Source organism: Melanostigma gelatinosum, assembly GCF_949748355.1.
Source record: "Melanostigma gelatinosum genome assembly, chromosome: 12".
Taxonomy (NCBI): Eukaryota; Metazoa; Chordata; class Actinopteri; order Perciformes; family Zoarcidae; genus Melanostigma; species Melanostigma gelatinosum.
Genome location: NC_136645.1, coordinates 283,261 through 297,500, shown reverse-complemented (window position 1 = coordinate 297,500; position 14,240 = coordinate 283,261). Strand labels below are relative to the sequence as shown.

General features: G+C 45.8%; 1 protein-coding gene across 2 annotated transcripts in view; it reads right to left on the bottom strand.

Moving 5' to 3' along the window:
- tjap1 (tight junction associated protein 1 (peripheral)) overlaps positions 1-9,285 on the bottom strand; it is a 41,461-nt gene extending 32,176 nt beyond the window's left edge. The window contains exons 1-2 of one of the 2 annotated variants that reach the window (XM_079280715.1): positions 9,123-9,285; positions 7,770-7,946 (exon numbers count right to left, since the gene is read on the bottom strand). The gene's annotated coding sequence lies outside the window, so the exon portion shown is untranslated. The remainder of the gene's footprint in view (positions 1-7,769; positions 7,947-9,122) is intronic. The other variant, XM_079280714.1, reaches the window with a different exon arrangement.
- Positions 9,286-14,240: the final 4,955 nt, after the last annotated feature.

Sequence of the window (14,240 nt, the reverse complement as noted above, 5' to 3'; positions counted from 1 at the left end):
AAATCTGACATACTGGCCGAGGGGCGTCGCCGGTCCGACTTGTAGGGGGCGCTAGAGAGCCATTTCTTTACACAGAAAGATGCATTCTTTTTCAGATGACTATATTCACCAGGCCTGACAAGTCTCCAAAATTTGGTGAGTTTTCATGCATGGCAAGTCCTCCAACCATGCGTACGTTTACCCAAACGAGTACAATTTCAATAGGGCCTTCGCGGCCCGACGTCGGTTGCTCGTGCCCTAATAAAAAGAACAGTCAATGTTTTAAACGTTAACAGTGTGCACAACTACACAAACGTGAACACAGCTAAACACACAGCTGAACACAGCTAAACACACAGCCGAACACACTTAAACACACAGCCGAATACACCTAAACACACAGCTGAACACACCTAAACACAACCGAACACCCCTAAACACAACCGAACACCCCTAAACACACAGCCGAATACACCTAAACACGCAGCCGAACACACTTAAACACGCAGCTGAACACACTTAAACACGCAGCTGAACACACCTAAACACGCAGCTGAACACACCTAAACACACAGCTGAACACACCTAAACACACAGCTGAACACACCTAAACACACAGCCGAACACACTTAAACACACAGCCGAACACACCTAAACACACAGCCGAACACACTTAAACACACAGCCGAACACACTTAAACACACAGCCGAACACACCTAAACACACAGCCGAACACACTTAAACACACAGCCGAATACACCTAAACACACAGCCGAACACACTTAAACACACAGCCGAACACACTTAAACACACAGCCGAACACACTTAAACACACAGCCGAACACACCTAAACACACAGCCGAACACACCTAAACACACAGCCGAACACACTTAAACACACAGCCGAACACACTTAAACACACAGCTGAACACACTTAAACACACAGCTGAACACACTTAAACACACAGCTGAATACACCTAAACACACAGCTGAACACACTTAAACACACAGCTGAACACACTTAAACACACAGCTGAACACACTTAAACACACAGCTGAACACACCTAAACACACAGCTGAACACACCTAAACACACAGCTGAACACACTTAAACACACAGCTGAACACACTTAAACACACAGCTGAACACACCTAAACACACTTAAACACACAGCTGAACACACTTAAACACACAGCTGAACACACCTAAACACACAGCTGAACACACAGCTGAACACACCTAAACACACAGCTGAACACACTTAAACACACAGCTGAACACACTTAAACACACAGCTGAACACACTTAAACACACAGCTGAATACACCTAAATACACAGCTGAATACACCTAAACACAACCGAACACAACTGAACTAGGGCTGGGCGGTATGACCAAAAATGCATATCACGGTATTTTGTAAGATTCATGGTATTTTTTTTTCCGCGTTAAAGCATTAATTAATTAACGCCGAAAAGAACCGGCCGGCGAGCTGCGAACAGCTGTTTGTGTAGCGTGTCTTCTGTTCCGTCACTTCCTGTTTCCTTCACCTACATTCCCCTGGGTCCTAAGCCCCTCCATGTACAGCTTCTCATCACCCTCTATGTACCAATGTACATTTATAACAAATACCACACATATTACGGTAATCAGCGTTGCATACGTGTCTGACCTAAATACCTTTTGTTGTTCAGCTGTTTGTGTCTGTCTAAAAACAACATAGAGTCTGGTGAACAACAAATAAAGACTTTAATGAGCGAACATGAAACATTTGTGTTAAAATAAAACACAGGAAGAGACGTTAGAGGACAACGAGACCAGGTCTGGACTCGGGCTGCAACAACGAATCGATAAAATCGATAATAATTGATTATTAAAATAGTTTTCATTATCGATTATCAAATTTCATTATCGATTCTGTGACAAAGTGGGTGAGAACACACCATTTGTCCCATAGTGTATTCATCTGTAAATCTGACCATGCTTGTCAATTGTTTGCTTACCATACCCACCATGTGTTCCAGAGGCTAAAGGGGGAGGCACCCATCCATTTCCTCTTTTTATACACTGGATGATGTCATCTGTGATGTCATTGGGTCAGACCAAGTATGGGGGGAAAGTAGAGTATGTACCGGTAGAGTTGTAGGTGGGTGATGATTTGTTTTACATTGTTATTAGTGTACAGCAAAATGTAAACAAGTGTTGGCTATCTAAAGTGCTGTAAAATTATAGGTTTAGTCTGTTAACTCGTCAGTAATTGGTGTCACCTGCACTCATGGTAGGAACTATATCCTGCTGATAGGAGGCTCTATATAAGGAGAGGACTGTGACTGAACGGGAGGGGAGACCAGTGGGTAGCTGTGTGCATGTGATTATGTTACTGTAAGATGAGTTGAGGGTTATTCAATTAAGCTAAGTTAAATGTTTGTTTTGTTTGTATATATGTTTGGTAACACGTGTAGAGGGCACTTTTTATAAATAAAACACCTTTTGATATCGGAACAAAGTCTCTCGTGTCTGCCTCCTACCACTTCAGAAGCCACTCAGGTCAGGTTTCACCACAGATTCGTTGTGTCGCGCGATTATTACGCCACTCAATAAATTGCGGAGTATAAAAAATAAAAATAAAATGAAAGCTGCGAGCCGCGATGAACGGGCCCTCGCAATCTGCACGTCGGGGTGCCGGCGGGACTCCGGCCTGCGCGTCCGAGAACGTCTGCGACCGTCGGACGGCGCGTCCGCGAGCGAGACGTTTTTAATCCCGCGTGGACCGCCTGATGCCGGAAATGATGCTTTGCAAATAGTCCGATGCTTCCTGTATCCGCTGCCTAGCGCTACAGAACACGTGCATTATGTAGCTCTATATCAAGTGTAAACCACATTGTGTAAAAGTCACGTAAATCGGATGGTGTTTGTCAAAAAACGCAGATTTCCTTTCACCAGCAGGTGGCGCTGTGAGTATTAGGGAAAATTTGCTTGTAGACATCCTCAGGCCATGAGTGTTATCAAGCATGTGAAGTTTGGGACCATTTGGAACAAGTCCAGCTGAGTTACAGACATTTCCTTTAGCCAGTAGGCTTTGCGGGTTTACTGTAGCGCCCCCTAGTGGTCGAATACAGAACAATTCTCAGGGTATGTTGCTGGATGCGATGTGCACATATGCTGAATATTTTGGGAATTTAGAACAAATGGTTGAGAAGTTATGTGTATTGATATTTTGCCACGCACCTAAGAAGTGTATTGGTCCATATCTTGTAAACGCAAAGAGATAATTGAGGGTCTCAGATGAAGATAAATGCGTGGACAAGTTTTTCCAAATCCTGTTGAGACATAAGTCCTCTAATCCTTGATATATTCTTCAGGTGATAGGAGGCTGATTTTGTAATTGTCTTGATATGGCTGTTCAGGTTGAGGTCTGAATCCATAACTACACCTAGATTTCTGGCTTGGTTTGTGGGTTTTAACATCAGTGACTGAAGCTGAGCGGTGATTTTCAATTGTTCGTCCTTGGTACCGAAAACAATTACTTCTGTTTTATCTTTGTTTAATTGAAGAACATTCTGTTACATCCAGTTGTTGATTTGTTCAATGCAGTTACCCAGCCCTTGTATGGGATTATAGTCCCCTGGTGACATAGTTATGTAGATTAGTGTGTCGTCTGCATAATTATGATAACACACTTTGTTGTTTTCCATAATCTGAGCTAGTGGAAGCATGTAGATGTTGAACAGATGTAGCCAAAACGTAGCGCTGGGGCTGCTCTTTTGAAATATTGTAGGGGGCGCTATAGAAGCAATTTAAAACGGCCAAGCCCAAAACCCATATACACTATGTCTGCCTATGACCTATGACACATGTACAAAGTTCCATGACTTTTTGAGCATCCCAACACACTAAACCAGGGATTCCCAAAGTGAGACAGCTCACGAGCTGCCTCTAGGGGGTGCGCGAGAGGAAAAGTGTAATGGCGGTCTGATGGTGTAATAATATTAAATATTTTTTTAAAAAGTGGGATTTTTCACAAAATAAACACATGAATTATAAAAATTCCCGTTGTAAGATTTAAAATTAAAAACGTACAATTTAATAAATGCACTTGAGCTCCTTCCGGCAGACTTGCCACCTGCCGCCAGTCGTACACAGTCAAGGTGAAAAAAGAGGAAACGAGAGTGAGCATCAGACTGGGAAAAAAAGAGGAAATATGATGAAAAGTTTGTGTGTCTGGGCTTCACTTGGATTGGCAACGCAGATTCCCCAAAGCCACAGTGCGTGGTGTGCAGTGAGGTTCTGGCTAACAGTCTGAAGCTCTTATTTACGTCGCCACCTGAACACCAAGCATGCCAGTGCAAGTCAAAAGCCCCTTACATTCTTTATATCCAAATTGGAGGAGTTACAAAACAGCCAAAAACAACTGGAGTCTCATTCATGTGTTGGGTCTATAAATGACGCACTACGGGCTTCATATCTGGTTACAGAATAGCGAGAAAGGGGCTACCGCACACAATCACTGAAGACGTGAGCTCGCCAGCTGCCAGAGAGATGGTGGAATGTATGATTGGGGAGAAAGAAGCAAACAAGTTGGACATGATCCCGGTGTCCAACAACACTGTGTCGCGCCGCATCGATGCTTTGTCCGAAGACATCCTGGCTACATTAGTCGCTCATTAATTGTAAATTAAATGTGATAATCTGCCTCTGAGCCTGTGCGTGTGTGCTCGCATCCGTATTGCTCTTTAAAAGTGACGCCTTGTGTCACTGAAAGTTATTGAAACTTTGTTGCAGTGTTTCAGGGCGTTTTCACACCTTCAGTTCGTTTGCTTTGTTGCAGTTGCTCCTTTGTTCGGTTTGTGTTCACACTGCAACATTTAACAGCGGACTAAATCTTGTAAACAAATGCCACGCGCGGGCAAACTGTTCTCTCATTGGTCTGATTCTTATGCGGCTATGAACGCTTAAAAGGCGCTGTTGGTTTTTTTTTTTTTTTAACTGGGGGGGGGGGGGGTGCGCGAACCTGGTCGGGATGTAGAAGGGGGTGCGCGGCCTAAAAAGTTTGGGAACCGCTGCACTAAACCATCAGCTTCCTTTTTCATGGCGAACGATGCGTTGCCATGGCAACACCGTGCAACGAAAACTCACAATATTCATGATGATGCATCATCAATGTCTTACGACTATTCTTACCAAATTTCAAACTCATCAGCTCACCTGGCTAGGAGTCCATAACTACACCTAGATTTCTGGCTTGGTTTGTGGGTTTTAACATCAGTGACTGAAGCTGAGCGGTGATTTTCAATTGTTCGTCCTTGGTACCGAAAACAATTACTTCTGTTTTATCTTTGTTTAATTGAAGAACATTCTGTTACATCCAGTTGTTGATTTGTTCAATGCAGTTACCCAGCCCTTGTATGGGATTATAGTCCCCTGGTGACATAGTTATGTAGATTAGTGTGTCGTCTGCATAATTATGATAACACACTTTGTTGTTTTCCATAATCTGAGCTAGTGGAAGCATGTAGATGTTGAACAGATGTAGCCAAAACGTAGCGCTGGGGCTGCTCTTTTGAAATATTGTAGGGGGCGCTATAGAAGCAATTTAAAACGGCCAAGCCCAAAACCCATATACACTATGTCTGCCTATGACCTATGACACATGTACAAAGTTCCATGACTTTTTGAGCATCCCAACACACTAAACCAGGGATTCCCAAAGTGAGACAGCTCACGAGCTGCCTCTAGGGGGTGCGCGAGAGGAAAAGTGTAATGGCGGTCTGATGGTGTAATAATATTAAATCTTTTTTTTAAAAGTGGGATTTTTCACAAAATAAACACATGAATTATAAAAATTCCCGTTGTAAGATTTAAAATTAAAAACGTACAATTTAATAAATGCACTTGAGCTCCTTCCGGCAGACTTGCCACCTGCCGCCAGTCGTACACAGTCAAGGTGAAAAAAGAGGAAACGAGAGTGAGCATCAGACTGGGAAAAAAAGAGGAAATATGATGAAAAGTATGTGTGTCTGGGCTTCACTTGGATTGGCAACGCAGATTCCCCAAAGCCACAGTGCGTGGTGTGCAGTGAGGTTCTGGCTAACAGTCTGAAGCTCTTATTTACGTCGCCACCTGAACACCAAGCATGCCAGTGCAAGTCAAAAGCCCCTTACATTCTTTATATCCAAATTGGAGGAGTTACAAAACAGCCAAAAACAACTGCAGTCTCATTCATGTGTTGGGTCTATAAATGACGCACTACGGGCTTCATATCTGGTTACAGAATAGCGAGAAAGGGGCTACCGCACACAATCACTGAAGACGTGAGCTTGCCAGCTGCCAGAGAGATGGTGGAATGTATGATTGGGGAGAAAGAAGCAAAAAAGTTGGACATGATCCCGGTGTCCAACAACACTGTGTCTCCGCATCGATGCTTTGTCCGAAGACATCCTGGCTACATTAGTCGCTCATTAATTGTAAATTAAATGTGATAATCTGCCTCTGAGCCTGTGCGTGTGTGCTCGCATCCGTATTGCTCTTTAAAAGTGACGCCTTGTGTCACTGAAAGTTATTGAAACTTTGTTGCAGTGTTTCAGGGCGTTTTCACACCTTCAGTTCGTTTGCTTTGTTGCAGTTGCTCCTTTGTTCGGTTTGTGTTCACACTGCAACATTTAACAGCAGACTAAATCTTGTAAACAAATGCCACGCGCGAGCAAACTGTTCTCTCATTGGTCCGATTCTTATGCGGCTATGAACGCTTAAAAGGCGCTGTTGGTTTTTTTTTTTTTTTAACTGGGGGGGGGGGGTGCGCGAACCTGGTCGGGATGTAGAAGGGGGTGCGCGGCCTAAAAAGTTTGGGAACCGCTGCACTAAACCATCAGCTTCCTTTTTCATGGCGAACGATGCGTTGCCATGGCAACACCGTGCAACGAAAACTCACAATATTCATGATGATGCATCATCAATGTCTTACGACTATTCTTACCAAATTTCAAACTCATCAGCTCACCTGGCTAGGAGGTATGAAGAAAAGTATAAAATATGACATTTCCTTTAGCCAGTAGGCGGCGCTATGAGTTATTGAATTTTTTCAATTGAAATATGTTCAAGCTTGAAGTAGCATCACGCATAAGAAGTTTTGTGCAGATTGGATAATGTACCTTGGAGTTATAACAACTTATAAGAATTTATTTCTTCAAAAACAGTGAGGCAAAATGGCCGCCACGCCACGTCAAGGTTCTTCGATGAAAGCGCGAGATTTTGATCACTTTTAATCACAAAGGTCTTAAGAACATCCTGACCAAAGGAGAAGTAGAGGAGTTCGTTAAAATACAACTGCTGAAATCGGCAAAAAGTGACAAAAAGCACAACTTCGCGGGTTTGCTGTAGCGCCCCCTAGTGGTTTAATGCAAATCAATTCTCAGGGTATGTTACAGCATACGATGTGCACATATGCTGCAAAATTTGGAATTTTAGGACAAACGGTTGAGAAGTTATGTGTATTGATATTTAGCCACGCCACTACGAAATTTATTGGTCCATATCTTGTAAACGCTAAGAGATATCAGAAAGCTTTTGTGTTTTACACTCAATTCAAAATGGCAGAAAATCTAAGGAGGCGGCGCTTAGGGGTCTGATTGGCTTTTTTGTAGCTCTAGCTCAAGCTCAATGTGTGTCAAATTTCAAGTTAATGGGACATACTGGCCGAGGGGCGTCGCCGGTCCGACTTGTAGGGGGCGCTAGAGAGCCATTTCTGGACACAGAAAGATGCATTATTTTTCAGATGACTATATTCACCAGGCCTGACAAGTCCCCAACATTTGGTGAGTTTTCATGCATGGCAAGTCCTCCAACCATGCGTACGTTTACCCCAACGGGTACAATATCAATAGGGCCTCGCCGGCCCGATGTTGTCGGTTGCTCGGGCCCTAAAAAAGAGCGGAGGTGGAAAGACCGTCGGAGAGACCCGTTGTTCTGAAACACATGGCGGAGGCAGAGAAATCAGTACGACCTAATCATGCCGTGTTGACACCAAACGCCAGTCTCGCCGGGACTATTTGTGTTCATTCGCTCTGGACGTGCTGGAGAGGGGGCGGGGCTTATCGCCCTGAAATCCGTTCAACTGTCCGCCATCAACCATGGAAAAAATAACTTATTTCTGCTTAGTACGTGTTGTGGAAGTCACAGATATCCCGGGAAAGTAAACGCCGTCATGTCTGGTTCATAACATTGTTCAGAGGAGCTCCGTGGATTTTATCGAGCTGTATTCACTGTGACTAGCTAGCCACACGTTGCTGTTTAGCTCGGATGGGTCGGTGCTACGCTATGCTAACATTGTAGCAGCTCCACATACGGCAGCGTGTATTCATTGTTTGTACCGTATGGTTTACACACACACATTTATACACATAGTTTGATCCGCTCTCTATTGATATGAGGTATGTAGAGCGCTGGGTGAACACAGACGGCTTGACAGGTTAGCGTTAGCTTGTTAATAACAGTAGTAAAGCAGGGCTGGTATAGTTTGCAAGACTAAAGACACGTTTTTATTCACTCGCCTTTTTTGGACCATTAATATCCGATTCATCGAAAAAATAATTGCCCGATTAATCGATTATTAAAATAATCGTCAGTTGCAGCTCTAGTCTGGACTCACTAAAGTAGACTTCTTCTGATCCACGTCTGTTCTTTCACAACTGGTTAACAAAAGTCCAGAACTTCACTCATTCAACTGGTTGATTTGGTTTACAAAAATATATATTACATTATTTAGAGTACCTGAGGGTCTCTTAGGGTCCCTGAGGGTTCCTATGGGGCTCTAAGGGTCTTGGACTCCCTGAGAACTGGGTCACTTTGCCCCGCCTTGTGATTGGCTGTTAGAGGCAGGTGGGTGTGATGAGGGCGTGTCCTACAGGACTCTGTAAAACACGCACACTCGTACTCGCGCGCGCGCACACGCGCCCGAGACAGTTCTCCAGTAAAAACATGGAGCGGAAAGTGCAGCCCTCAGGGCGGTCTCACAGGATGACCTGATCAAACACGACGGACACAGCGGGCCGAACCGGGCCTGAACACTAACCCGGGACAGACCTGCTGCGTGTCTGACTGTGGACCAGTTCACCGAACAACAAACATAACTACAGAGCTTACCTGTGAGTCAGCGCGGAGAGCAGACTAAACTTTAGCCGGAGCTCCGGTCCGCTCCTCCGGTCCGAGGAGGAGATCAACATCCGGAGGAGACGCACCGAGCCTTCTTCTTCTATGGTGTCTTACGGTCACTCACAGCCGATAAAGTTCATCTGCTGCTCGGCTCTGCTGTCGCCATCTTTACCCGCGGGGCATGATGGGTAATCCTTAGGAATCCTCGAGGCCGTCAGACGTCCTGCGTGATGACGTCACACACCTTAATGTGGACGGAATAAAATAAAATGATTAAAATACTTTAACTCTAAATATATAAAGAAATACTTTTACAACTTATTCTAGTACTCGTTTAGTCCTCAAGAAATACTCACGTAATGTACAAAAACCTCAAAATATATATATACAGAGAGACAGACAGACAGACAGTAGTATATTCTATGTGTATCAGTATATAGTATATGTGCATATTTTTTTTTTCGTACTGGGCAACGATTACAATGTTTAATCACGATTAATCTCATTGTTATCCACAAAGTTCAATCATGAATTCTAAAGTAGTATTTTAAAGTGCTGCTCTATGAACTAAAGGTCAATAACATCAGGTTGTTGTTAGCAGCAGTGTTCTCTTCACACAGCAGCAGTTATAACACAGTTATTATGATTCTGATCATAGATATTCAGCCGGTGTTCACAACTTTATCTTCATGTGTAAGAGATGATATTTAATTAAATATACACCTTGAGAACTGAAACATATCTACGTCATGTTTTGATGTTGTTAAATTCTCAGTAGTGATACTAAATGATGCTTAATATACATATTACAAACAAAACACTTTAAAATCTCTAAAACAATAATTTAAATGAATCATTTATTTTTTTCTTTTGTTGGTATTTTGGTCAGACACATATGCAACCAGTGGTGTACAGTAACGAAGTAGAAATACTTCGTTACTGTACTTAAGTAGTTTTTTTGGGTGTCTGTACTTTACTTTACTAATTATATTTCTGTTGACTTTTACTTTTACTTCACTACATTTTGCAAAGAAAACTGATACTTTGACTCCGATACATTTCCCCTGAAACCTTCGTTACTCGCTACAAAATCAAATCTATCTTCAGAAACAAAATGAATCGTGAGAGCAGCGTCGGGGACTGTGGTGGAACAGACTGCACGCAGGTTTGGTGAATCAGTGGTCCTAGCAGCAAGTTAAATCATTGGTTAGTCACGTTAATGCACAATTGCAAACAAGTGCTCTCAAAGCCGCGGTGTTTTGATTCCCAGGATGCTACATGCTATAAGCTAGCGGGCGACTACATGAGTAGAATTCCACTCTACGATGACTGATTTCATGATGGAAGCAGAAATGGAAGCACCTGCTACTCCCGCAACAAACCACGGTGGTGACGAAGACCAACACCAGTGGATCGCTAGCGAGTTAGTGAGCTGAGGAAGTGTTGACAGTTGTGACACCATAGGACTGACGGGAGCCGAGAGAGCGCAGCATTAGCGTTAGCATTAGTGTTAGCATTAGCGTTAGCATTAGTGTTAGCATTAGCATTAGGGAAATCCTTCGCAGCAGTGCGCAAGCTGTCTGTGACGCTGAACACACCTCTACCTGCCTCAGCGGCCCGTGAAAGACTATTCAGCATCGCAGGACGAGTCTTCAGCCCAAGAAGAGCGAGGCTGAATTCTCGCAATTTTGAAAACCAACTTCTTTTGAAGATGAACAGGACATGTTTCAGTTTCCAGTAATGACTGGGTTGTTACTTTAGTATTGATCATGTTTTGATGTTTGAGTCATGTTGTGGATGATCAGATGGAGTTATGGGAGCAGTCGCCCAATTGCAGATTCAGCTTCAGCAAAACCTTTGTGTTCAAATCAGCCCACAGGAGTTCACAAGGCAGGCGTCCTTTCTCTAAACACTGACCTGATGCATCAAGTGGATATGTTTTGCTGAACATGATATTATGCATTGGTCCTCTACATCCTCTAGTCTAATGAGCAGACTTATAAACGCACTGTTACAACTCCTTCATTGTGTCATATTGCTTTTCAGAGAATTATGATGATAAGTTCATAGTAGATGCAAAAGTATACTTATGTACAATATATTATGTTGAACATTGTTGCTCCTGGATGGATCACAGCAACCCAATTATGTTCAACACAGCTCCATGTCCTTGGTCATGGTGCCACAGCACTTAAAATAATAAACTTCATCATTCTCACAATTCTGACCCTTTGCTTTTTTATTAACAGCATTTACTTGTACTTTTACTTCCAATGAACAGGTTATGATGTTCATTTAATGTTCAGGTTATGATGTACATTTTATGTCAGAAAATTACTTTTGATACTGGCTGCCAGGTTCTTGTGTTAAAAATGTCCGCTTAATAATAAAAATAAATAAACTGCGTGAATTCAATTCAATTCAATTTATTTTTGTATAGCCCAAAATCACAAATTTGCCTCAGAGGGCTTTACAATATGTACACGTTTGACATCCTCTTGTCCCGGGACCCTCACATCAGAACAGGAAAAACTCCCCAAAAAACCCTTTAACGGGAGGAAAGAGGAAGAAACCTGTGGGAGAGCAATAGAGGAGGATCCCTCTCCCAGGATGGACAGACGTGCAATGATGTCATGTGTAGAACAGGATAGTGAATTACAACACATTCAATGTAATTACAGCACATTCAATGTATGACACAACCACGACAGGAGGCAACACCTGGTCCAGGTAAACCCGGATACACAGGAACCTGTGAGGCCAGAAAGCACAGAGACTCTGTGAAGAAGCAGGTCAATAATGTGCATTAATGGTATCGGTAGTATGAAACAGTAATGTGAGTAATAATAAAAGTGATATTAGCAGTTGGAGTCAGCAGGGCCATGGTAGGAGGAAGGACCAGGGTCCAGATGAAACCATGCTCCATGGAAACCTGTGAGGAGAGGAAGCACAAGGACTCCGGGGAAGAGACAAAGTCAGTACTGTGCAGTGATGGTATCGGTAATAATGTTAATAATAAGAGATGGTAGTATGTGTCCACCTACTTTGACTAACTAGCAGAGATAAAGAGAGGTGAGGAAATACCTCCAAACCCCCTCCCCCGCCTTGCTAGGCATCATCTGCATCCTTACCTGAGACTTCCATCCATGTCCCCACATGTCTGTCAGCCCAGACAGAGGTGAAGACGAGCAGAGAGGTGCTCAGTGTATCCTAAAGAAGACCCCCTGTAGTTATTGCCTATACCAGTTTGTCTAAGGGCCGGTCCACGGCAGCTGTTAATGCGCAATAAAATAATGGTCAGCATTAATTAATGAATGCGTTAATGCCATAATAACGCGTTAACTTGCCCAGCACGAATATATAAATATATAAATATATATATATATATAGAAGCTTAAATTGTGTAACGGTCATCTCCCGACCGTATCGCTCGTCTCCCGACCGTATCGCTCGTCTCCCGACCGTATCGCTCGTCTCCCGACCGTACCGCTCGTCTCCCGACCGTAACGCTCGTCTCCCGACCGTAACGCTCGTCTCCCGACCGTAACGCTCGTCGCCCGACCGTAACGCTCGTCTCCCGACCGTATCGCTCGTCTCCCGACCGTATCGCTCGTCTCCCGACCGTATCGCTCGTCTCGCGACCGTAACGCTCGTCTCCCGACCGTATCGCTCGTCTCCCGACCGTAACGCTCGTCTCCCGACCGTATCGCTCGTCTCCCGACCGTAACGCTCGTCTCCCGACCGTAACGCTCGTCTCCCGACCGTATCGCTCGTCTCCCGACCGTAACGCTCGTCTCCCGACCGTATCGCTCGTCTCCCGACCGTAACGCTCGTCTCCCGACCGTAACACTCGTCTCCCGACCGTAACGCTCGTCTCCCGACCGTAACGCTCGTCTCCCGACCGTAACGCTCGTCTCCCGACCGTAACGCTCGTCTCCCGACCGTAACGCTCGTCTCCCGACCGTATCGCTCGTCTCCCGACCGTAACGCTCGTCTCCCGACCGTATCGCTCGTCGCCCGACCGTAACGCTCGTCTCCCGACCGTATCGCTCGTCTCCCGACCGTAACGCTCGTCTCCCGACCGTAACGCTCGTCTCCCGACCGTATCGCTCGTCTCCCGACCGTAACGCTCGTCTCCCGACCGTAACGCTCGTCTCCCGACCGTATCGCTCGTCTCCCGACCGTAACGCTCGTCTCCCGACCGTAACGCTCGTCTCCCGACCGTAACGCTCGTCGCCCGACGGTAACGCTCGTCGCCCGACCGTATCGCTCGTCTCCCGACCGTATCGCTCGTCTCCCGACCGTATCGCTCGTCTCCCGACCGTATCGCTCGTCTCCCGACCGTATCGCTCGTCTCCCGACCGTAACGCTCGTCTCCCGACCGTATCGCTCGTCTCCCGACCGTAACGCTCGTCTCCCGACCGTATCGCTCGTCTCCCGACCGTAACGCTCGTCTCCCGACCGTATCGCTCGTCTCCCGACCGTAACGCTCGTCTCCCGACCGTAACGCTCGTCTCCCGACCGTATCGCTCGTCTCCCGACCGTAACGCTCGTCTCCCGACCGTATCGCTCGTCTCCCGACCGTAACGCTCGTCTCCCGACCGTATCGCTCGTCGCCCGACCGTAACGCTCGTCTCCCGACCGTATCGCTCGTCTCCCGACCGTAACGCTCGTCTCCCGACCGTAACGCTCGTCTCCCGACCGTAACGCTCGTCTCCCGACCGTATCGCTCGTCTCCCGACCGTAACGCTCGTCTCCCGACCGTATCGCTCGTCTCCCGACCGTAACGCTCGTCTCCCGACCGTAACGCTCGTCTCCCGACCGTATCGCTCGTCTCCCGACCGTATCGCTCGTCTCCCGACCGTAACGCTCGTCTCCCGACCGTATCGCTCGTCTCCCGACCGTAACGCTCGTCTCCCGACCGTATCGCTCGTCTCCCGACCGTAACGCTCGTCTCCCGACCGTATCGCTCGTCTCCCGACCGTATCGCTCGTCTCCCGACCGTAACGCTCGTCTCCCGACCGTAACGCTCGTCGCCCGACCGTAACGCTCGTCTCCCGACCGTATCGCTCGTCTCCCGACCGTAACGCTCGTCTCCCGACCGTATCG